This window comes from Staurois parvus, unplaced genomic scaffold, assembly GCF_062004578.1.
Source record: "Staurois parvus isolate SC_StPar_1 unplaced genomic scaffold, SC_StPar_1.0 ptg000551l, whole genome shotgun sequence".
NCBI lineage: Eukaryota > Metazoa > Chordata > Amphibia > Anura > Ranidae > Staurois > Staurois parvus.
In genome coordinates this window covers 672,458-694,518 of record NW_028318347.1, presented here as the reverse complement: position 1 = coordinate 694,518, position 22,061 = coordinate 672,458, and the positions used below count along the sequence as shown (strand labels likewise).

Below are 22,061 nucleotides of genomic sequence, written 5' to 3'. Positions count from 1 at the left end.
TGGGACAATGACGTCAAGGTGATAAATAGGAAGTTTACGAGCCGCCATCGTCTTTTGCTTTTCAGGTTATTTTCTCTGTTGTTTTATGCTATTCAGCTTTTTTTTTTGGACCAGCACCATCTAGTGTCTGCTCTCCATACTGCAGCCTCTGTATAAATCTCTCTGGAGTCACTTCCTGTCTGGTGTCACTTCTTGTCTGTCACTTCCTGTCTGTCACTTCCTGTCCCGGGAACACTTTCCTCCTTTCAGCCATTTTAGATCGGCTTCCAGACGATCCTGTGATTGTCGGTCTCCATCCTGAACACACGGCCACCATAGGGCCAGCATGGGATCTTCTCCATGTCAGAGCACACGGGTAAGTCAGGTGGATCTCCTATTCCTGGTCCTGGCTCCTGTCCCTGCTATAGAAGGACCAATCATCTGTGAGGAACCTTCCTCCTCGTCATCGATGATCTGGGTGTATTATTATTATTTATTTCAGGTACTTATATAGCGCCGTCAGTTTACATCTATATTGTACATTCCCATCAGTCCCCGCCCCCGAGGAGCGTACAATCTAAGGGCCCTAACTCACATTCATACATACACATACTAGGGACAACTTAACCAGGAGACAATTCACCTCCCAGCATGTCTTTGTAGTGTGGGAGGAAACAGGAGTACCCGGAGGAAACCCACGCAGGCACAGGGAGAACATGCAAACTCCAGGCAGGTGGTGCCATGGTTGGGATTTGAACCAACAACCCGAGTACTGCCAGGTGGAAGTGCTAACCACTCAGCCACTGTGCTGCCCCGTGCTGTATATATCTCAGCATCTACTTCTCAGTGTTGGTTTCCTCCTGATTGCCGGCCATTAAATGGGCCTCAGAATGGCTCCGGTATTCCCTCCTAGGAAGGACATTCAGGCCGATCTCCCACCATGTTCCTCTGATGTGTCCGAGACAGAATAACAGGAGAGACACCAGGAGAACCCGCTGGGACCTGACACTCCGAGAACCAGAGTTATGGTGGAGTATAGACCCTTCCTGAGATACTCCTCCCTGGGAACGGTCATACCTCCGTACTCCTCTCCTGTACATACCCATCACTGTCATACCTCCGTACTCCTCTCCTGTACATACCCATCACTGTCATACCTCCGTACTCCTCTCCTGTACATACCCATCACTGTCATACCTCCGTACTCCTCTCCTGTACATACCCATCGCTGTCATACCTCCGTACTCCTCTCCTGTACATACCCATCGCTGTCATACCTCCGTACTCCTCTCCTGTACGTACCCATCGCTGTCATACCTCCACACTCCTCTCCTGTACATACCCATCACTGTCATACCTCCGTACTCCTCTCCTGTACATACCCATCGCTGTCATACCTCCGTACTCCTCTCCTGTACATACCCATCGCTGTCATACCTCCGTACTCCTCTCCTGTACATACCCATCGCTGTCATACCTCCGTACTCCTCTCCTGTACATACCCATCGCTGTCATACCTCCGTACTCCTCTCCTGTACATACCCATCGCTGTCATACCTCCGTACTCCTCTCCTGTACATACCCATCGCTGTCATACCTCCGTACTCCTCTCCTGTACATACCCATCGCTGTCATACCTCCGTACTCCTCTCCTGTACATACCCATCGCTGTCATACCTCCGTACTCCTCTCCTGTACATACCCATCGCTGTCATACCTCCGTACTCCTCTCCTGTACATACCCATCGCTGTCATACCTCCGTACTCCTCTCCTGTACATACCCATCGCTGTCATACCTCCGTACTCCTCTCCTGTACATACCCATCGCTGTCATACCTCCGTACTCCTCTCCTGTACATACCCATCGCTGTCATACCTCCGTACTCCTCTCCTGTACATACCCATCGCTGTCACACCTCCGTACTCCTCTCCGGTACATACCCATCGCTGTCACACCTCCGTACTCCTCTCCGGTACATACCCATCACTGTCACACCTCCGTACTCCTCTCCGGTACATACCCATCACTGTCACACCTCCGTACTCCTCTCCTGTACATACCCATCACTGTCACACCTCCGTACTCCTCTCTGGTACATACCCATCACTGTCACACCTCCGTACTCCTCTCCGGTACATAACCATCACTGTCACACACCCCATACTGCTCTCCTGTACGTACCGATCACTGTCATACCTCCACACTCCTCTCCTGTACATACCGATCACTGTCACACCCCCCACACTCCTCTCCTGTACATACTACCCTCCATCGTATCATCTGCAGCTTCTCTCTTGCATTTACTACCTGCAGTTATGCTCTTCTTCTTAAATTGGGGAATAACTCGATGACTTACATACTTTTCAGACCTTGTGAAATATTCTTGGCTGTTTTGATAATAATACACTTTAATTTGTATTTCATGATAAATCCTGCCTCATCTCTGCCTCTCTACCTGCAGCCTAACAATGAGGCGTGCATGCAGCCACTGATCTATTTCTGGCTTTTGTCTCTCAGTCATTCTAATGTTCATTTCTCCAAACGTCCTCCAGGACAGCCTTCCTGAGACAGAACTCCTCCCTCTGGGACAGGAAACACGTAAGCACAGTTCTATAAATGGCGGACCACCAGGCCTCCCTCCTGAGTTTTTAGTGTTTCCTCCGGAAGGATGGGTGCAGTCATCTAGGAACTGATTGTCGAAGTCCTGGGCCCTAGAGGTTGCTGGTGGCTCCTGGTCTGTCTTACTTCCTCCTGCCTGACGTGATCCCTTCAGGGGGAGTGGGGCTGCGCTCCTGATATCTTTCCATGCCTCAGTCGATGATGACCATCGGGGGTTTCCTGGGGGGTCCAGGATCTTTGATACCTGTCATTCTCCTTCCCGTGTAGGGGGGGCTTCAGCATCCGATGCACAGTGGGGCAGAGTGACTGCCAAGCAGGCGCGTGAGTAGCTGCAACTTCTGGGTGCTGTCCAGGAACCGGAAGTTCCGGCTGCTGTGACGTCGTCGACTGGCGCATGAGACTCGTGGTTCCAGTCTCCATAGCGACACTAGCATCTGGTTAGGCATCCAGTCTGGTGTACAGACTCAGCAGAGCCTGTGGCTCTACACCAAGAGGGATGGATGGAAGGCGCTGGCACTTCTCAGGCATACCCTGCTCCTTCAAGCACTGGCTCCTCTAAGGTAAGCTTGGGGACTCTGATCCCTCTTGCTGACCCTGGTGGGCACACTTCCTTTTCTTGTTCCCCCAGCACAGTTGTTTTTGTATGAGGGGCCCTGGGCTGATTATTTTCTGTATTATGTTTTTTCTTGCTTATTGTAGGTTAAAGTCCAGGACAAGGTGCAGAGTCAGACCCCCAAGAAGAAGTGTGCAGTTTGTGCAGCTAAATTGGGTTCAGCTTGGGAAAAACCCTTATGCTGCAATTGTGTGGCTAGGCTAATTAAGGATAAGTCATTTACAGCCTGCCATAAAGTGCTCACCTCCATTAAGGATGACATGTTGTCTACATTTCAATCCTTTAGATCCCTGTTGGAAAAATGCAGCCGCCACTGGATCCTTGGACCCAATCGGTGGGTTTGGAGGTAGCAGATGCATTAAAAGGGGAGGAGGACCCGGAGAAGGATCGTAGGTCCCGGGTAGATTCAGGCTCATAAGAGGAGGACGGTGAAGATTGCTCCTCCAGTGGTTCCAGGAACAAATTGCCCCTGGAAGATGTGGACGACCTCATTAAAGCTATCTACAAAACCTTAGAGATCGAGGAGGAGGATGTTTGCCTATCTAAGCATGACCTCATGTATCAAGGTTTGCATTCTAGAAAGACTAGTGTCTTTCCAGTCCATAGTTCCCTGGTTGATACCATTAGGCATGAATGGGAAAGCCCCGAGAGGAAACCCTTTTTCTCAGTTAAGCTAGCGGCTTGAACTTCTGCCCTAGTGAATTCAGCTAAAAGGGCATTTTGGTTAAAAACCTGGGCAGGGAACTCAGCATTCAAACTGCACCTTTGTGCCTTACCCTTTATTGGCGATAATCTTTTTGGTCCAGGTCTCGAGGAGGCTCTGGAATGTACGGCCCATAACAAGAGGACATTCCCAGAGATTAAGAAAAGGTTTTACTCTAGTAGGGTTTTTTGTCAAAAAACACAGGCCCAGCAGGCTAAGGAGGTTCAGCCTAAGAAACATTGGACAGGGCACAGGAATAGGGGAAGAGGAGGAATCTTATTCAATCCTCCTCAAGACCCACCAAGTCTCATCTCAATGACTTGAACGTCCCAATGGAAAGAAGACTGGGGACCTTTCTCCCTCAGTAGGCTTCAATCTTCTCTAAACTGTACATCTTCGACTTGATCAAGAAGGGGTACAGGTTAGAGTTCAACTTCAGTCCCCCCGCCAGGTATCTGGTAACCCACCTTCCCAAGGATCGGGAAAGGGTGCAGGCCCTGCGTGTCCTAATTGGGGACCTAGTAGGTCAGCAGGTACTTACCGGAGTTCCCCGGGACGAACAGGGCACGGGATGTTATTCCCATGTGTTTGTAGTAAAAAAACCCTCGGGCACGTGACCGTGAGAGCAGATTTATCATTTTTAAAGGCACCCCCTCGGGTCGTGAACTCAAGATCGCTAATGTCTATGCACCAAATTCGGCGCAAGCATCCTTCTTTTCCCGTTTATTTCAAAATTCTTGATAGGTTTCTATCCCCTCGTTTATTGGTGGGAGGTGATTTTATTTGGTAGTTTACCCCCGTTTAGACCAAAGCTCATCCTCACCATCCTCCCAAGCCTTCCCAAAATCCCTTACCAAAAAATTAGACACACTTCAACTGGTAGACTCCTGGAGGGCACATAATGTAGGAGCTAGAGATTATTCATTTTACTCCCACCCACATGACTCTTATGCTAGACTAGATTATATCTATTGCTCCCCCATTCTGCTGGCTAACTCTAGGAAAGCTTGCATTCATTTAAGCCCCTGGTCAGATCATAATTAGAGATGAGCGAATCGAAGTAGGCGAAGTGGAATTCGTTTCGAATATTGGAAAATTTTCGTAAAATGGCGGCGACATGTGCGGTGACGGAGCGGGGATGTCTGAGAAGGCGCGCTGACCCATAATGCATTCATTATTGACATGTGATCGCATTAGCCAATCAGCAGCCAGCCAGCACTGTGTAATGGTCGAGCTATAAATGGCGGCCATTTTAGAATTCTCCATTTGCCTCCAGTCATTCAAGAGAGGCAGACTGCTCTGTATTAGGGACAGAGTTATGGCCACAGAAACGTTACTTAGGGACAGAGAAACGTTACTTAGGGACACAGAATTGTTACTGAGGGCCACAGAATCGTTACTTAGGGCCACAGAAACGTTAGTTAGGGCCACAGAATTGTTACTCAGGGACAGACAGAATTGTTACTGAGGGCCACAGAATTGTTACTGAGGGCCACAGAAACGTTACTCAGGGACACAGAATTGTTACTGAGGGCCACAGAACTGTTACTTAGGGCCACATAAACGTTAGTTAGGGCCACAGAATTGTTACTCAGGGACAGACACAGAATTGTTACTGAGGGCCACAGAAACGGTACTTAGGGCCACAAAAACGTTACTCAGGGACACATAATTGTTACTGAGGGCCACAGAACTGTTACTTAGGGCCACAGAACTGTTACTTAGGGCCACAGAATTGTTACTCAGGGACACAGAATTGTTACTGAGGGCCACAGAACCGTTACTTAGGGCCACAGAATTGTTACTCGGACAGACACAGAATTGTTACTGAGGGCCACAGAATTGTTACTGAGGGCCACAGAACCGTTACTTAGGGCCACAGAAACGTTACTCAGGGACACAGAATTGTTACTCAGGGACAGACACAGAATTGTTACTGAGGGACACAGAATTGTTACTGAGGGCCACAGAACCGTTACTCAGGGACACAGAATAGTTACTCAGGGACACAGAATTGTTACTGAGGGCCACAGAACCGTTACTTAGGGCCACAGAATTGTTACTGAGGGACAGACACAGAATTGTTACTGAGGGACACAGAATTGGTACTGAGGGCCACAGAACCGTTACTTAGGGCCACAGAATTGTTACTCAGGGACAGACACAGAATTGTTACTGAGGGCCACAGAATTGTTACTGAGGGCCACAGAATTGTTACTGAGGGCCACAGAATTGTTACTGAGGCCACAGAATTGTTACTGAGGGCCACAGAATTGTTACTGAGGGCCACAGAATTGTTACTGAGGGCCACAGAAACGTTACTGAGGGCCACAGAAACGTTACTGAGGGCCACAGAAACGTTACTGAGGGCCACAGAAACGTTACTGAGGGCCACAGAAACGTTACTGAGGGCCACAGAAACGTTACTGAGGGCCACAGAAACGTTACTCAGGGCCACAGAAACGTTACTGAGGGACAGACACAGAATTGTTACTGAGGGACACAGAATTGTTACTGAGGGACACAGAATTGTTACTGAGGGACACAGAATTGTTACTGAGGGACACAGAATTCTTACTGAGGGACACAGAATTGTTACTGAGGGACAGACACAGAATTGTTACTGAGGGCCACAGAATTGTTACTGAGGGCCACAGAATTGTTACTGAGGGCCACAGAATTGTTACTGAGGGCCACAGAATTGTTACTGAGGGCCACAGAATTGTTACTGAGGCCACAGAATTGTTACTCAGGGCCACAGAATTGTTACTCAGGGCCACAGAATTGTTACTCAGGGCCACAGAATTGTTACTCAGGGCCACAGAAACGTTACTCAGGGCCACAGAAACGTTACTCAGGGCCACAGAATTGTTACTGAGGGACAGACACAGAATTGTTACTGAGGGACAGACACAGAATTGTTACTGAGGGACAGACACAGAATTGTTACTGAGGGACAGACACAGAATTGTTACTGAGGGACAGACACAGAATTGTTACTGAGGGACAGACACAGAATTGTTACTGAGGGACACAGAATTGTTACTGAGGGACACAGAATTGTTACTTAGGGCCACAGAAACGTTACTCAGGGCCACAGAATTGTTACTCAGGGCCACAGAAACGTTACTCAGGGCCACAGAAACGTTACTCAGGGCCACAGAAACGTTACTCAGGGCCACAGAAACGTTACTGAGGGCCACAGAAACGTTACTCAGGGCCACAGAAACGTTACTGAGGGACAGACACAGAATTGTTACTGAGGGACACAGAATTGTTACTGAGGGACACAGAATTGTTACTGAGGGACACAGAATTGTTACTGAGGGACACAGAATTCTTACTGAGGGACACAGAATTGTTACTGAGGGACAGACACAGAATTGTTACTGAGGGCCACAGAATTGTTACTGAGGGCCACAGAATTGTTACTGAGGGCCACAGAATTGTTACTGAGGGCCACAGAATTGTTACTGAGGGCCACAGAATTGTTACTGAGGCCACAGAATTGTTACTCAGGGCCACAGAATTGTTACTCAGGGCCACAGAATTGTTACTCAGGGCCACAGAATTGTTACTCAGGGCCACAGAAACGTTACTCAGGGCCACAGAAACGTTACTCAGGGCCACAGAATTGTTACTGAGGGACAGACACAGAATTGTTACTGAGGGACAGACACAGAATTGTTACTGAGGGACAGACACAGAATTGTTACTGAGGGACAGACACAGAATTGTTACTGAGGGACAGACACAGAATTGTTACTGAGGGACACAGAATTGTTACTGAGGGACACAGAATTGTTACTGAGGGACACAGAATTGTTACTTAGGGCCACAGAAACGTTACTCAGGGCCACAGAATTGTTACTCAGGGCCACAGAAACGTTACTCAGGGCCACAGAAACGTTACTCAGGGCCACAGAAACGTTACTCAGGGCCACAGAATTGTTACTGAGGGACAGACACAGAATTGTTACTGAGGGACAGACACAGAATTGTTACTGAGGGACAGACACAGAATTGTTACTGAGGGACAGACACAGAATTGTTACTGAGGGACACAGAATTGTTACTGAGGGACACAGAATTGTTACTGAGGGACACAGAATTGTTACTGAGGGACACAGAATTGTTACTGAGGGACACAGAATTGTTACTTAGGGCCACAGAAACGTTACTCAGGGCCACAGAATTGTTACTGAGGGCCACAGAATTGTTACTTAGGGCCACAGAAACGTTACTCAGGGACACAGAAACGTTACTCAGGGACACAGAATTGTTACTGAGGGACAGACACAGAATTGTTACTGAGGGACAGACACAGAATTGTTACTCAGGGACACAGAATTGTTACTGAGGGACACAGAATTGTTACTGAGGGACACAGAATTGTTACTGAGGGACACAGAATTGTTACTGAGGGACAGACACAGAATTGTTACTGAGGGCCACAGAATTGTTACTGAGGGCCACAGAACTGTTACTGAGGGCCACAGAATTGTTACTGAGGGCCACAGAATTGTTACTGAGGGCCACAGAATTGTTACTGAGGGCCACAGAATTGTTACTGAGGGCCACAGAATTGTTACTGAGGGCCACAGAATTGTTACTGAGGGACAGACACAGAATTGTTACTGAGGGCCACAGAATTGTTACTGAGGGCCACAGAACTGTTACTGAGGGCCACAGAATTGTTACTGAGGGCCACAGAATTGTTACTGAGGGCCACAGAATTGTTACTGAGGGCCACAGAATTGTTACTGAGGGCCACAGAATTGTTACTGAGGGCCACAGAACTGTTACTGAGGGCCACAGAACTGTTACTGAGGGCCACAGAATTGTTACTGAGGGCCACAGAATTGTTACTGAGGGCCACAGAATTGTTACTGAGGGCCACAGAATTGTTACTGAGGGCCACAGAATTGTTACTGAGGGCCACAGAATTGTTACTGAGGGCCACAGAATTGTTACTCAGGGACACAGAATTGTTACTCAGGGACACAGAATTGTTACTTAGGGCCACAGAAACGTTACTCAGGGACACAGAATTGTTATTGAGTGCCACAGAATTGTTACTTAGGGCCACAGAAACGTTACTCAGGGCCACAGAAACGTTACTCAGGGACACAGAATTGTTACTCAGGGACAGACACAGAATTGTTACTGAGGGACAGACACAGAATTGTTACTGAGGGCCACAGAATTGTTACTGAGGGCCACAGAATTGTTACTGAGGGCCACAGAATTGTTACTGAGGGCCACAGAATTGTTACTGAGGGCCACAGAATTGTTACTGAGGGCCACAGAATTGTTACTGAGGGCCACAGAATTGTTACTGAGGGCCACAGAATTGTTACTGAGGGACACAGAATTATTACTGAGGGCCACAGAAACGTTACTCAGGGACACAGAATTGTTACTCAGGGACAGACACAGAATTGTTACTCAGGGACACAGAATCGTTTAATTAAAGAGTATGTCAGACAACATGCAGAGGAGTGGCAGAGGAGGCAATGTTTTAGGAGCGAGCAGACGTGGCAGCAGAGGAAGGGGTCGAGGCAGCACTATTCGCAGCCAGAGGCCAGTGCTCCCGGTGTCATCCAGTACAGTGAGGAAGAGCTAACAGAGGGCGGTCAGGAACGGGGGGAGACATCCGCCTCTTCAGCAGCCAGGCGAAGAAGTATTGGCGAGGAGAGTGGCTCGGTAGCCGGTCTAGAGACAGGTCTGTCTCCTGACCCACACGCAGCCGAGGGGGCTAGTAGTGAGGCGGAGACCCTAATTGATGATGATGAGGCTGTTCGCACTTGGCAGCCTCGTCGTCATCAGGCTATTGCTTCCGCATCATCAGGAGAAGAGGGTGGCAGCTTGGCAGCGAGCAAAACAGTCGGTGGGTTGTCTCCATCGCCACACTCTGCCATGTGCCACTTTCAGGTCTCCTCACACACTGCTGGTGTGTTCAATTTTTTGACATAGGGTTCTGGCAGATTACGGGCCTCCCATAGCTGCTGCCAGGCCCCTAATCTGCCATGGGCCCCTATACCGCCTCCTCATGCTGCTGCGAAGTCCAGAGTCTCTCATGGGTCCCTGTACGGCCTCCCATTGCTGCTGTCTCCATCGCCACACTCTGCCATGTGCCACTTTCAGGTATCCTCACACACTGCTGGTGTGTTCAATTTTTTTGACATAGGGTGCTGGCAGATTACGGGCCTCCCATAGCTGCTGCCAGGCCCCTAATCTGCCATGGGCCCCTATACCGCCTCCTCATGCTGCTGCGAAGTCCAGAGTCTCTCATGGGTCCCTGTACGGCCTCCCATTGCTGCTGTCTCCATCGCCACACTCTGCCATGTGCCACTTTCAGGTCTCCTCACACACTGCTGGTGTGTTCCATTTTATTGACATAGGGTGCTGGCAGATTACGGGCCTCCCATAGCTGCTGCCAGGCCCCTAATCTGCCATGGGCCCCTATAGTGCCTCCTCATGCTGCTGCCAGGTCCAGGCGAACGTAGTCACACAGGGGAGGAACTTCTCAGTGTAATGAACAGAGAAATCGACAGATGGCTGTCTCCGCGCAAACTGAAAATCGGAACCATGTTGACCGACAACGGAAAGAACATGGTGTCTGCTCTGCGTCAAGGAAGGTTGTGCCATGCGCCATGCATGGCTCACGTGTTCAATCTGGTTGTCAAGCAGTTCCTAAAATCCACCATCCCACTGCAAGACATCCTTAAAATGTCACGTAAACCTTGCATGCATTTCAGCCATTCCTACACCGCAAAGCACACCCTCCTTGAGCTGCAGCGGCAGAACGGAATTCCACAGCATCGCCTGATCTGCGACGTTGCAACAAGGTGGAATTCAACCCTACACATGGTAGACCGCCTTTACGAGCAGCGAAAGGCCATCACCGATTTCCTGATGTTACAAGCGGATAAAGGTACTCCCCTGTGTAACTTCGATGTCAGCCATTGGCAGCTCATGCGTGACACCTGCCGCTTGCTCAGGCCCTTTGAGGAGGCCACGCTATTCGTGAGTCGGCAGGACTATGGGATGAACGACGTCATTCCTCTGTTGCACGTCCTGGAACAAATGCTGTTAACAATGGCTGGTCAGGGTGCGGTAGACGTGGCGCACAGATCTCAACGCCACATGACCCCTGTGGGGGCAGGACAGGAAGAAGAGGAGGAGGTAGAGGAGGACATTGGTGCTCAGGAATTATTGAGTGAAATGGGTGGTTTTTCCACTCAGCGGACAGGAGTGGAGGAGCAGGAGCATCTGGTAGAGGAGGAGGAGACAGAGGACCCAGACGCACCGTGGCAGTATGCTGTGGAGATGGAGGCAGGGAGTCCCTCGCATTCCTTGGCACAAATGGCCCATAGCATGCTCGCTTGCTTGCGTAGCGACTGCCGAATAAGAACCATCAGACAGAGGGATGACTTTTGGCTGTCCACCTTGTTGGACCCTCGCTACCGTTCAAAAATGGTGGCCTTTTTCACACCTGCTGAGAGGGAGGCCAAAATAACGTACTATAAAAACCACCTATGTAGTCAGTTGGTCTCTGCCTTTGTGCGCCAACGTCCATCCTCAGACACTGTGGGCCCTGTGCGCTCGCGTTCCGCTGCCATGGCAGCAAAGGAGGGGTGGGGTGGTAGGAGCAGTGGCAGCTCCACCATCAGCGGCTGACTCAGTCTGCAGTCGATGATGAGTAGCTTTCTTCACCAGCGCAGTGAGGAAACTACTAACCAGCCGCAGCAGCAGCAGCATCAGGTGGACCTGGAGCAGGACCTCAAACAACAGGCTTGGGCCTACTTGGACAGCACCCTGCCAACCGAGGTAGACAATCCCCTTGACTATTGGGCAACGAAACTTGACCTTTGGCCCCAACTAGCTGAATTTGCCCTTGAAAGGCTGTCATGCCCGGCCAGTAGCGTGGCATCGGAGCGCGTGTTTAGTGCGGCAGGAGGTATTGTAACTCCGCGGAGGACACGACTGTCCACCCAAAGTGTGGAGAGACTCACGTTTGTGAAAATGAATCAGGCGTGGATTAGTCTGGATTTCAAACCACCAGTTCCTGACACAACTGACTAAATCCGCCATGAATCATGCCCCAAACATGTGCCACTTTCAGGTCTCCTCACACTGCTGGTGTGTTCCATTTTTTGTCATAGGGTACTGGCAGATTACGGGCCTCCCATTGCTGCTGCCAGGCCCGTAATCTGCCATGGGCCCCTGTACCGCCTCCTCATGCTGCTGCCAGGTCCAGAGTCTCTCATGGGTCCCTGTACGGCCTCCCATTGCTGCTGTCTCCATCGCCACACTCTGCCATGTGCCACTTTCAGGTCTCCTCACACTGCTGGTGGGTTCCATTTTTTGTCATAGGGTGCTGGCAGATTACGGGCCTCCCATTGCTGCTGCCAGGCCTGTAATCTGCCATGGGCCCCCGTACCACCTCCTCATGCTGCTGCCAGGTCCAGTGTCTCTCATGGGTCCCTGTACGGCCTCCCATTGCTGCTGTCTCCATCGCCACACTCTGCCATGTGCCACTTTCAGGTCTCCTCACACTGCTGGTGGGTTCCATTTTTTGTCATAGGGTGCTGGCAGATTACGGGCCTCCCATTGCTGCTGCCAGGCCCCTAATCTGCCATGGGCCCCTGTACCGCCTCCTCATGCTGCTGCCAGGTCCAGAGTCTCTCATGGGTCCCTGTACGGCCTCCCATTGCTGCTGTCTCCATCGCCACACTCTGCCATGTGCCACTTTCAGGTCTCCTCACACACTGCTGGTGTGTTCCATTTTTTGTCATAGGGTGCTGGCAGATTACGGGCCTCCCATTGCTGCTGCCAGGCCCCTAATCTGCCATGGGCCCCTGTACCGCCTCCTCATGCTGCTGCCAGGTCCAGAGTGTCTCATGGGTCCCTGTACAGCCTCCCATTGCTGCTGTCTCCATCGCCACACTCTGCCATGTGCCACTTTCAGGTCTCCTCACACTGCTGGTGTGTTCCATTTTTTGTCATAGGGTGCTGGCAGATTACGGGCCTCCTATAGCTGCTGCCAGGCCCCTAATCTGCCATGGGCCCCTGTACCGCCTCCTCATGCTGCTGCCAGGTCCACAGTGCCTCATGCCATGTGCCACTTTCAGGTCTCCTCACACTGCTGGTGTGTTCAATTTTTTGACATAGGGTGCTGGCAGATTACGGGCCTCCTATAGCTGCTGCCAGGCCCCTAATCTGCCATGGGCCCCTATACCGCCTCCTCATGCTGCTGCCAGGTCCAGAGTCTCTCATGGGTCCCTGTACGGCCTCCCATTGCTGCTGTCTCCATCGCCACACTCTGCCATGTGCCACTTTCAGGTCTCCTCACACACTGCTGGTGTGTTGAATTTTTTGACATAGGGTGCGGGCAGATTACGGGCCTCCCATTGCTGCTGCCAGGCCCGTAATCTGCCATGGGCCCCCGTACCGACTCCTCATGCTGTGACGTTGCAACAAGGTGGAATTCAACCCTACATATGTTAGACCGCCTTTACGAACAGCGAAAGGCCATCACAGATTTCCTGATGTTAAAAGCGGATAAAGGTACTCCCTGTGTAACTTAGATGTCAGCCATTGGCAGCTCATGCGTGACACCTGCGCTTGCTCAGGCCCTTTGAGGAGGCCACGCTATTCGTGAGTCGGCAGGACTATGGGATGAACGACGTCATTCCTCTGTTGCACGTCCTGGAACAAATGCTGTTAACAATGGCTGGTCAGGGTGCGGTAGACGTGGCGCACAGATCTCAACGCCACATGACCCCTGGGGGGGCAGGACAGGAAGAAGAGGAGGAGGTAGAGGAGGACATTGGTGCTCAGGAATTATTGAGTGAAATGGGTGGTTTTTCCACTCAGCGGACAGGAGTGGAGGAGCAGGAGCATCTGGTAGAGGAGGAGGAAGAGGAGACAGAGGACCCAGACGCACCGTGGCAGTATGCTGTGGAGATGGAGGCAGGGAGTCCCTCGCATTCCTTGGCACAAATGGCCCATAGCATGCTCGCTTGCTTGCGTACCGACAGCCGAATAATAACCATCAGACAGAGGGATGACTTTTGGCTGTCCACCTTGTTGGACCCTCGCTACCGTTCAAAAATGGTGGCCTTTTTCACACCTGCTGAGAGGGAGGCCAAAATAACGTACTATAAAAACCACCTATGTAGTCAGCTGGTCTCTGCCTGTCTGCGCCAACATCCATCCTCAGACACTGTGGGCCCTGTGCGCTCGCGTTACGCTGCCATGGCAGCAGGGGAGGGGTGGGGTGGTAGGAGCAGTGGCAGCTCCATCAGCAGCAGCTGCCTCAGTCTGCAGTCGATGATGAGTAGCTTTCTTCACCAGCGCAGTGAGGAAACTAATAACCAGCAGCAGCAGCAGCAGCATCAGGTGGACCTGGAGCAGGACCTCAAACAACAGGCTTAGGCCTACTTGGACAGCACCCTGCCAACCGAGGTAGACAATCCCCTTGACTACTGGGCAACGAAACTTGACCTTTGGCCCCAACTAGCTGAATTTGCCCTTGAAAGGCTGTCATGCCCGGCCAGTAGCGTGGCATCGGAGCGCGTGTTTAGTGCGGCAGGAGGTATTGCAACTCCGCGGAGGACACGACTGTCCACCCAAAGTGTGGAGAGACTCACGTTTGTGAAAATGAATCAGGCGTGGATTAGTCTGGATTTCAAACCACCAGTTCCTGACACAACTGACTAAATCCGCCATGAATCATGCCCCAAACATGTGCCACTTTCAGGTCTCCTCACACTGCTGGTGTGTTCCATTTTTTGTCATAGGGTGCTGGCAGATTACGGGCCTCCCATAGCTGCTGCCAGGCCCCTAATCTGCCATGGGCCCCTATACCGCCTCCTCATGCTGCTGCCAAGTCCAGAGTCTCTCATGGGTCCCTGTACGGCCTCCCATTGCTGCTGTCTCCATCGCCACACTCTGCCATGTGCCACTTTCAGGTCTCCTCACACTGCTGGTGTGTTCCATTTTTTGTCATAGAGTGCTGGCAGATTACGGGCCTCCTATAGCTGCTGCCAGGCCCCTAATCTGCCATGGGCCCCTATATACCGCCTCCTCATGCTGCTGCCAGGTCCAGAGTCTCTCATGGGTCCCTGTACGGCCTCCCATTGCTGCTGTCTCCATCGCCACACTCTGCCATGTGCCCCTTTCAGGTCTCCTCACACTCCTGCTGGTTTCCATTTTGTCATAGGTTGCTGGCAGATTACAGGCCTCCCATAGGTGCTGCCAGGCCCCAAATCTGCCATGGGCCCCCGTACCGCCTCGTCACGCTGCTGCTGGGTCCACAGTGTGACATGGGTCCCTGTACCGCCTCCCATTGCTCCCACTCTGCCATGTGCCACTTTGAGGTCTCCTCACACTCCTGCTGGTTTCCATTTTGTCATAGGTTGCTGTATGGCCTCCCATTGCTGCTGCCTCCACCGCCACACTGTGGCTCCAAACACTGGTTTTGGCCCCGTGACTGGCCAAATGAGTGAAGTGTGCAGTGATTCTAAGATCGACGGCACTCATCTGCATGTCATACTGACTGACAGTATTATTTCTCTTCCCCAGCAGACTCCAAGGGCATTTAAATTAAAGGTACAGTGTTCTGCACTAATATTAAGTCTCTCTGAAGCCTAGAAACACCCTTTTTTAAGTTAAATTCACAGCGAATATATTCGACTCGAATCGAATATTTTCCACGAATTCGCCGAATCAGTCGAATCGAATTTTTGAATATTTCGCTCATCTCTAATCATAATATTATCGCGCTGTCTATCACTTTTATAGGTCTAGCCCCTACTCCCTACTCCAGGAGACTTAACGACTCTATGCTTATGGATACTAACACCCGCCATGACGTAGTTACTTCCATTCAAGAATACTTTCAGTCAAACACAACTCCTGATATCTCCCCGGCCATCTTGTGGGTAGCCCATAAGGCGTTCCTGCGAGGCCACCTTATTTCTATGGCTTCTTCTAGAAATAGAGAGCGGTGGAAACAAATTCAGAAACTTACCCGAGAATTAGAAGCACATTATAGGGCTCATGATGGCAATCCATCTCTCCAAAACAAAACCATGATATCGCAAAAGTGTCTAGAACTGAATACTTTACTTTCCCAGAAAACTAAAAAAGCTCTACGCTGGTCGAAGGCCTCCTTTTTATTACATAGTAATTCAGCGTCTACTATGTTGGCACAGAAATTAAACCTTTCAATATGACCCCCACATATCTACAAGTTACGTACTAAATCCGGCAGTATCTCCTCTCTTCCTCGTGAAGTCCTGGGTATTTTTGAAAATTTTTATTCCACCCTGTTAGCTCGCCCGCAACCAACTTCTGCTTCCTCAAATGGCTCATGGCTTGATTCTATACCCCTCCCTGTTCTCACACCCTCTCAGATATCCTCTCCCAATGCCCCATGCACTTTGAAGGAAATATCCTGTGTGATTAGCGCACTCAGAACTTCCACAGAACCGGCCCTGATGGGTTCACGGCCAGTTATTATAAACATTTTCCTCCTACATTGGCTCCCTCTTTGATGTCATTATTCAATGATGTTTTGCAGGGCGGTAGGTTTCCTGAGGAGATACTCTTGGCTAACCTGTCTCTATTACCTAAACCCCTGAAAGACCATCATTTGCCTCAAAACTATAGACCAATCTCAGTGATGAACAATGATCTGAAAATATTTAGCCACATTCTGGCAGATAGGTTGGCCCCATTATCTCCTCTTTGGTCTCACCGGACCAATCGGATTTATCCCAGGCAGACTTATCACGGACAATATTCCTCTCACATTAAATGTTATTCAGGATGTCAATTTGCATTCTAAAGAAGTTTTGTTGCTGAGCCGGGACATTAACAAGGCCTTTGATAGTGTCCTCTGGCCATACTTGTTTTCATTACTGCAGAAGATGGGCTTTAGTGATGAATTTCTGTCTGGTGTACATGCTTTGTATGACTCCCCCCAAAACAAGAATAAGACTTCCAGGCTGCAATTCTGTATTTTGTACACTAGGCGGAGGTACCCGTCAGGGTTGTCCTCTTTCACCCTTATTATTGGCGCTTGTTTTGGAACCCTTGGCAATTGCAATAATCACACTCAGACATTTCTGGTTCCCCATTATTGGTTCACATTTCACAATTTGTATGTATGCAGATGATGTTATGCTTTTCCTTACTAAACTGTTGGTGTCATTGCCTGACTTCTGCTCATTATTGAATGACTTTGTAACAGTATCAGGTCTTACTGTAAATTTTACTAAATCAGTAGTTCTGCCTATTAATGTTCCTGATTCCCTGGGTGCATCTCTCCGCAATTCTTTTCCATTTCGTTGGGCCACAGATCAGATTTCATACCTAGGTATAAACCTCACCCCCAGATACTCAAAATTATTTGCTGCTAATTGGCCACCATGTGTGTCACGCCTCTCACCTCTATTGAAGATCTGGCATGGATCCCCTATCTCATTCTTGGCAGAGTCACGGCAGTAACAATGAATGTCTTTCCTAAATTACTTTATTTAGATCACTCCCAATCCCTGTCTCAAAAATGTTCTTAGATCGCTTTCAACGGATTATTAATAATTTTATTTGGCGTAACAAACGCCCCCGTTTTACTTCATCGGTCCTCTACCGGTCGCAATGGGTGGGAGGCCTAGGTCTCCCCAATTTCTGGCTTTACTACCTGTCAGCCCGTTTCGCACAGCTATCACAATGGGTGACTATTACTTCCCAGGTCTCATGGATCAGATTTGAATCTCAGTCTATACATCCTTTCTATTTACCATGTGTATTATGGTCCAGAATTCCCCCCCCGCTCGTTATTGCTCTATAATTCCATTGTTGCCCAATCATTGATGTTTTGGTCCCGTTATAAACTTAAATTGAATCTTGTCTCCTCTGTCTCACCAGGTTCATCATTTTTTGGTGACCCAAATTTTATTACAGCATTCTCATCTTCACAGGTATTCTGTTGGTGGTATGATAGGTCCTTTATTAGGTCATCTGACTTTCAGAGAGGAGGATCTTGTATCACTTTTGAGATGCTATGCATACTTTTTGATATTCCGCTTCGTGAATATTATCATTATCGACAGATTAGACATTTGTTTAATTCACATTTTGGTCTTACACCTTCATCTCCGATTTCATTTTTTGAATGTATTAGCCGTGACTCTCCTAGGGGCAGGGGTTTTATTTCAGATTTGTATCGCCAATTTTTGGTTCCTTTCCCTCACCCCCTCTTTATAGACAGAAATGGGAGGCTGATAGTGATGTCACTTTTTCTGATGAGGATTGGGATTCCATGGTGGATAATGTGTGTAAGAGCTCTAGATCTCTTTCTGTCCGTGAGACGGCCCTCAAAGTAATAACCAGATGGTATCATACCCCATCTAGACTACACGCCATGTATCCAGGGACGTCCCACCTTTGTTTCCGGGGCTGTGACCTTGCAGGTACTCTAGTGCATATATTTTGTGCCTGCCCAAGCCTCTCATTGGTGTGGCACAAAGGTTCTGAAGTTGCCTCTGCAGTGGCAGGTGCTCCGGTGCATCTGTCTATGCAGTCCTGCCTAACTCCCATTTGCTACAAGTAATAGATTCCCATAAATTAGGTACACGTTTACTATGTGGCAATTCCAGCCAGCTAGTTTATCCCTTTTTAGACAAATCCCCCATAACCTCTTATCCATCCACATCCTCCTTCCAGCAACAACTCCAACAACGCTCTCTCATAGACACATGGCAAGAAGCTAACCCAGCTAGAAGACACTATACATACTACTCATATCCACATAAATCTTTCTCCCACATTGACCATATATTTCTGACTAGAGGTATGTCCCCAGCCTTCCTATCCTGAACCATCATACCTTACCCCTGGACTGGTCACAAAGCTGTCTTCTTGACCCTCTCTTCCTTAGTACCCCAACAAACTAGCAGTACATGGAGTCTAAATGGCCCACCCATCCCACAGACTGGACATTGAACTAGCCATCAAAGAATACCTGACACATAACACAACTGATGACCTCTCTCTCCTGACCTTTTGGGAAGCCCATAAGTCTGTAATTAGAGGAGCCTGTATCAGCCAAGCCTCACATCTCAAGAAAGGACAGCGAGCAATCCATCACCGCTTAGAAACCTCATTTCATCAGGCCAACAAAGCCTTCCAATCAGACCCCTCACCTTCTCATAGATTGTCCTGGACAAGACCAGGCTAGAAATAGATGTTTTCTTGACAGAATCAGATGAAAAAGTTCTACGCCAATCCAGGCATGAACATTATATGAACGCAAACAAACCTGACACTTTTCTAGCCCTGGCACTGTGAACCTCAGACCACACACACAGACTTGTCCATTTAAAGATTACAAAAACTTCACACACCAGCCATCCTAATAAAATATTACAGGTCTTCCACAAACATCTAGCAGAATTATACTCTGAGACCGGCTCCTATGATGAATCGCAGGCCACTGGACTTTTCTCAAGCCTATCTCTACCAACACTCTCAGCTTCTCAATGTTCTTCCCTGGAAACACCTATTTCAGAACTTGAGGTCCCGAACTCCATCAAGTCCCTAAAGTCTAATAAGCAGCCTGGCCCAGACAGCTTACAGCCCTATATTCCAAATATTTACTAACCTCCTTCCACCTTTATTGGTTAATGCATTTAATGCCTTACTCAAAGGTTATTCTTTCTGCTCAGACTCCCTAACAGCAGTCATTTCTATGCTACCTGAACCCCAATCAGATCACACCACATGGCTTCATTACACACCAATCTCCCTTCTTAACTTGGATGTTAAAATCCTAGAAAAATCCTATCTGCATGGCTGAACTCCATCATAGGCACCTTGATACACAAGGATCAGATGGGTTTTAACCCCCCTCTGCCAAGCCGAGACCACAGAGTGATTTTGCTAGAACATGCAGCTTGCATACGCCGCATACCCGGCTGTTTCCTTTCCTTAGACATAAAAAAAGCCTTTGACTCCAATGGATATCACCCCTTTACACCTCCCCAAGGGCTTACTTGAGGTACGTGGGTTACAAGTCAGACTTTTTTTCCATACAAAGTGGAATGAGGCAAGACTGCCCCCCCCCCTCCTTTTCTAGCGAATGAACCTTTAGCACAGCTGATAAGAACTAACACAAATATTAAAGTATTAGAACTTGGTGGTCATCATCATAAGTTATGCTTTTTCTCTGATGACAATCTCCTCTTCATGTCTTCTCCTTTCATCTCAGCATCCAACCTTCTCCAATGCCTGGACCAATTTGCAGCGATTTCGGACCTGGTTGTGAATCCCAAAAAGTCTACAGCTCTTAATATCTCTCTACCCTCCTTAACTGTGTCACATCTACAACGTCCTCCACCCTTCTCTTGGTCCAGTCAATATATTCCTGATTTAGGACTGTAACGGAAGCGTAGGCAGGACAAAACACATGAAGAAGATGGGGAACACACAAAACTTTATTGAACTCTGAAAGACAATCAGAACAGTTCATGGCACTTCGCGACACGCGGCTCGTAGGGACACCCACAGTAAGTGGGCTCACGGGGACTCAGCGGGACACTAGCTGTGGAGTCTGGCCTAGCACAGCTCCCACCCAGCTTTCTAGGGTCATCGGTGCGTTCAGGACATGGGGAAGGTCGGTGCGCACAACAGGGACCGTTCAGGACACGGAGGGGGTCAGTGCGCACAACGGACAGTTCAGGACACGGGTAGTCTGTGCGCGCAACAGGGACAGTTCAGGACACAGTCTGTGCGCACAACAGGGACAGTTCAGGACACGGGGGAGGTCGGTGCGCACAACAGGGACAGTTCAGGACATGGGTAGTCTGTACGCACAACAGGGACAGTTCAGGACACGGGTAGTCTGTGCGCACACCAAGGGCAGTTCATGGTTTCAAGGGACACTCACTGTAGGCGACTTGCAGACGCTCAGCAGCAGGCAGCTCTCAGGGAGGTAGGCGACTTGAGGACGCTCGACAGCAGGCAGCTTACAGGGACCCTCAGCAATGGACGGCGGCCCTCACAGTGGTCAGCTTCTCAAGGGACAGCAGCGATCGTCAGCAGCAGGAGCCCTCACAGTGGCCAGCTCCTCCAGGGGCCCGGCGATCAGCAGCAGGGGCCATCGCAGCGGCCAGGAACAGCAGTGGGGGTAGCATGGCTGCGGTGTCTGACCTTAGAACAGGGGGGCTCATGCAGAGCGCTCATCGGGGATGCCTGCGAAGGCCCGGTCCCCACCCTGACCTCCCAAGACAGCAGTGGCGGCGGGCCAAGGGAGAGCGGCTGGACGGCATTAGGAGGAAGGGAGAGAGAGAGCAAGCCTGGTCTCACGCTGGCATTTTTAAAAGCCGCGCACAACACTTCCTCGTTGCAACAGCCGGCCCAGCGCCGCATTGCTGGGGTAACGAGGCATGCCCCCCTCACTCCAGCCATGCGCAGGGAGTGCGGATTTTGTCTCTGGCGGGTTGCCGAGCGCAGGAAGCCCTGCACCTGCCGGGGGCACACAGAGACCTCCCAGCGGCCCCCCGCCGAGGTTTCCTGGCGAGGCGGGGTCTCAGTGGTCCCCTCCCCTCATCCTGCTTCACGGCTGTGTGCGGCGAGTGGAAAGAGAGTGAGCCGGGCGCACGTGACACTGATTCCCACCTCTCACAGGATGAGAGGGGGGAGAGGTGAGGAAGCTGCAGTGAGGGAGAAGAGCAAGCCTGGCACACCGTGACAAGGACCCAAGCTGATGGCAGACCTCAATATTCTACATTCTGCTAACTACCCTCCTATGTTAACACACCTTACTAATCTTATGACCTCCTGGTCCAAACTACCCCTCTCTTGGATCGGTTGTATCACGGTTGTAAAAAATGACAATTCTGCCCAAAATATTATACCTTTATTGGGTCCTACATATACATATATATATATATATATAATGTCACAATATAGGTGCTGCCAGGGTGCCCAAATCTGTTATATCTCCCTCCCAAATATAGTACATTTCAGCCCCTCAAAGTGCATTCCATTCCCAATTTCATTAGCCAGTTTCCCCCAATTCCCTTAGCACATTGCAATTTAATTAGTAAAGCTCAGCTCCCATTTCAGTAGT

General features: G+C 49.7%; 1 protein-coding gene across 1 annotated transcript in view; it reads left to right on the top strand.

Annotated features, from left to right (window-relative positions):
• Nucleotides 1-242: 242 nt before the first annotated feature.
• LOC149451032 (uncharacterized) overlaps nt 243-22,061 on the top strand; it is a 34,814-nt gene continuing 12,995 nt past the window's right edge. Inside the window, exon 1 of the mRNA XM_089691141.1 lies at nt 243-355. The gene's annotated coding sequence lies outside the window, so the exon portion shown is untranslated. The remainder of the gene's footprint in view (nt 356-22,061) is intronic.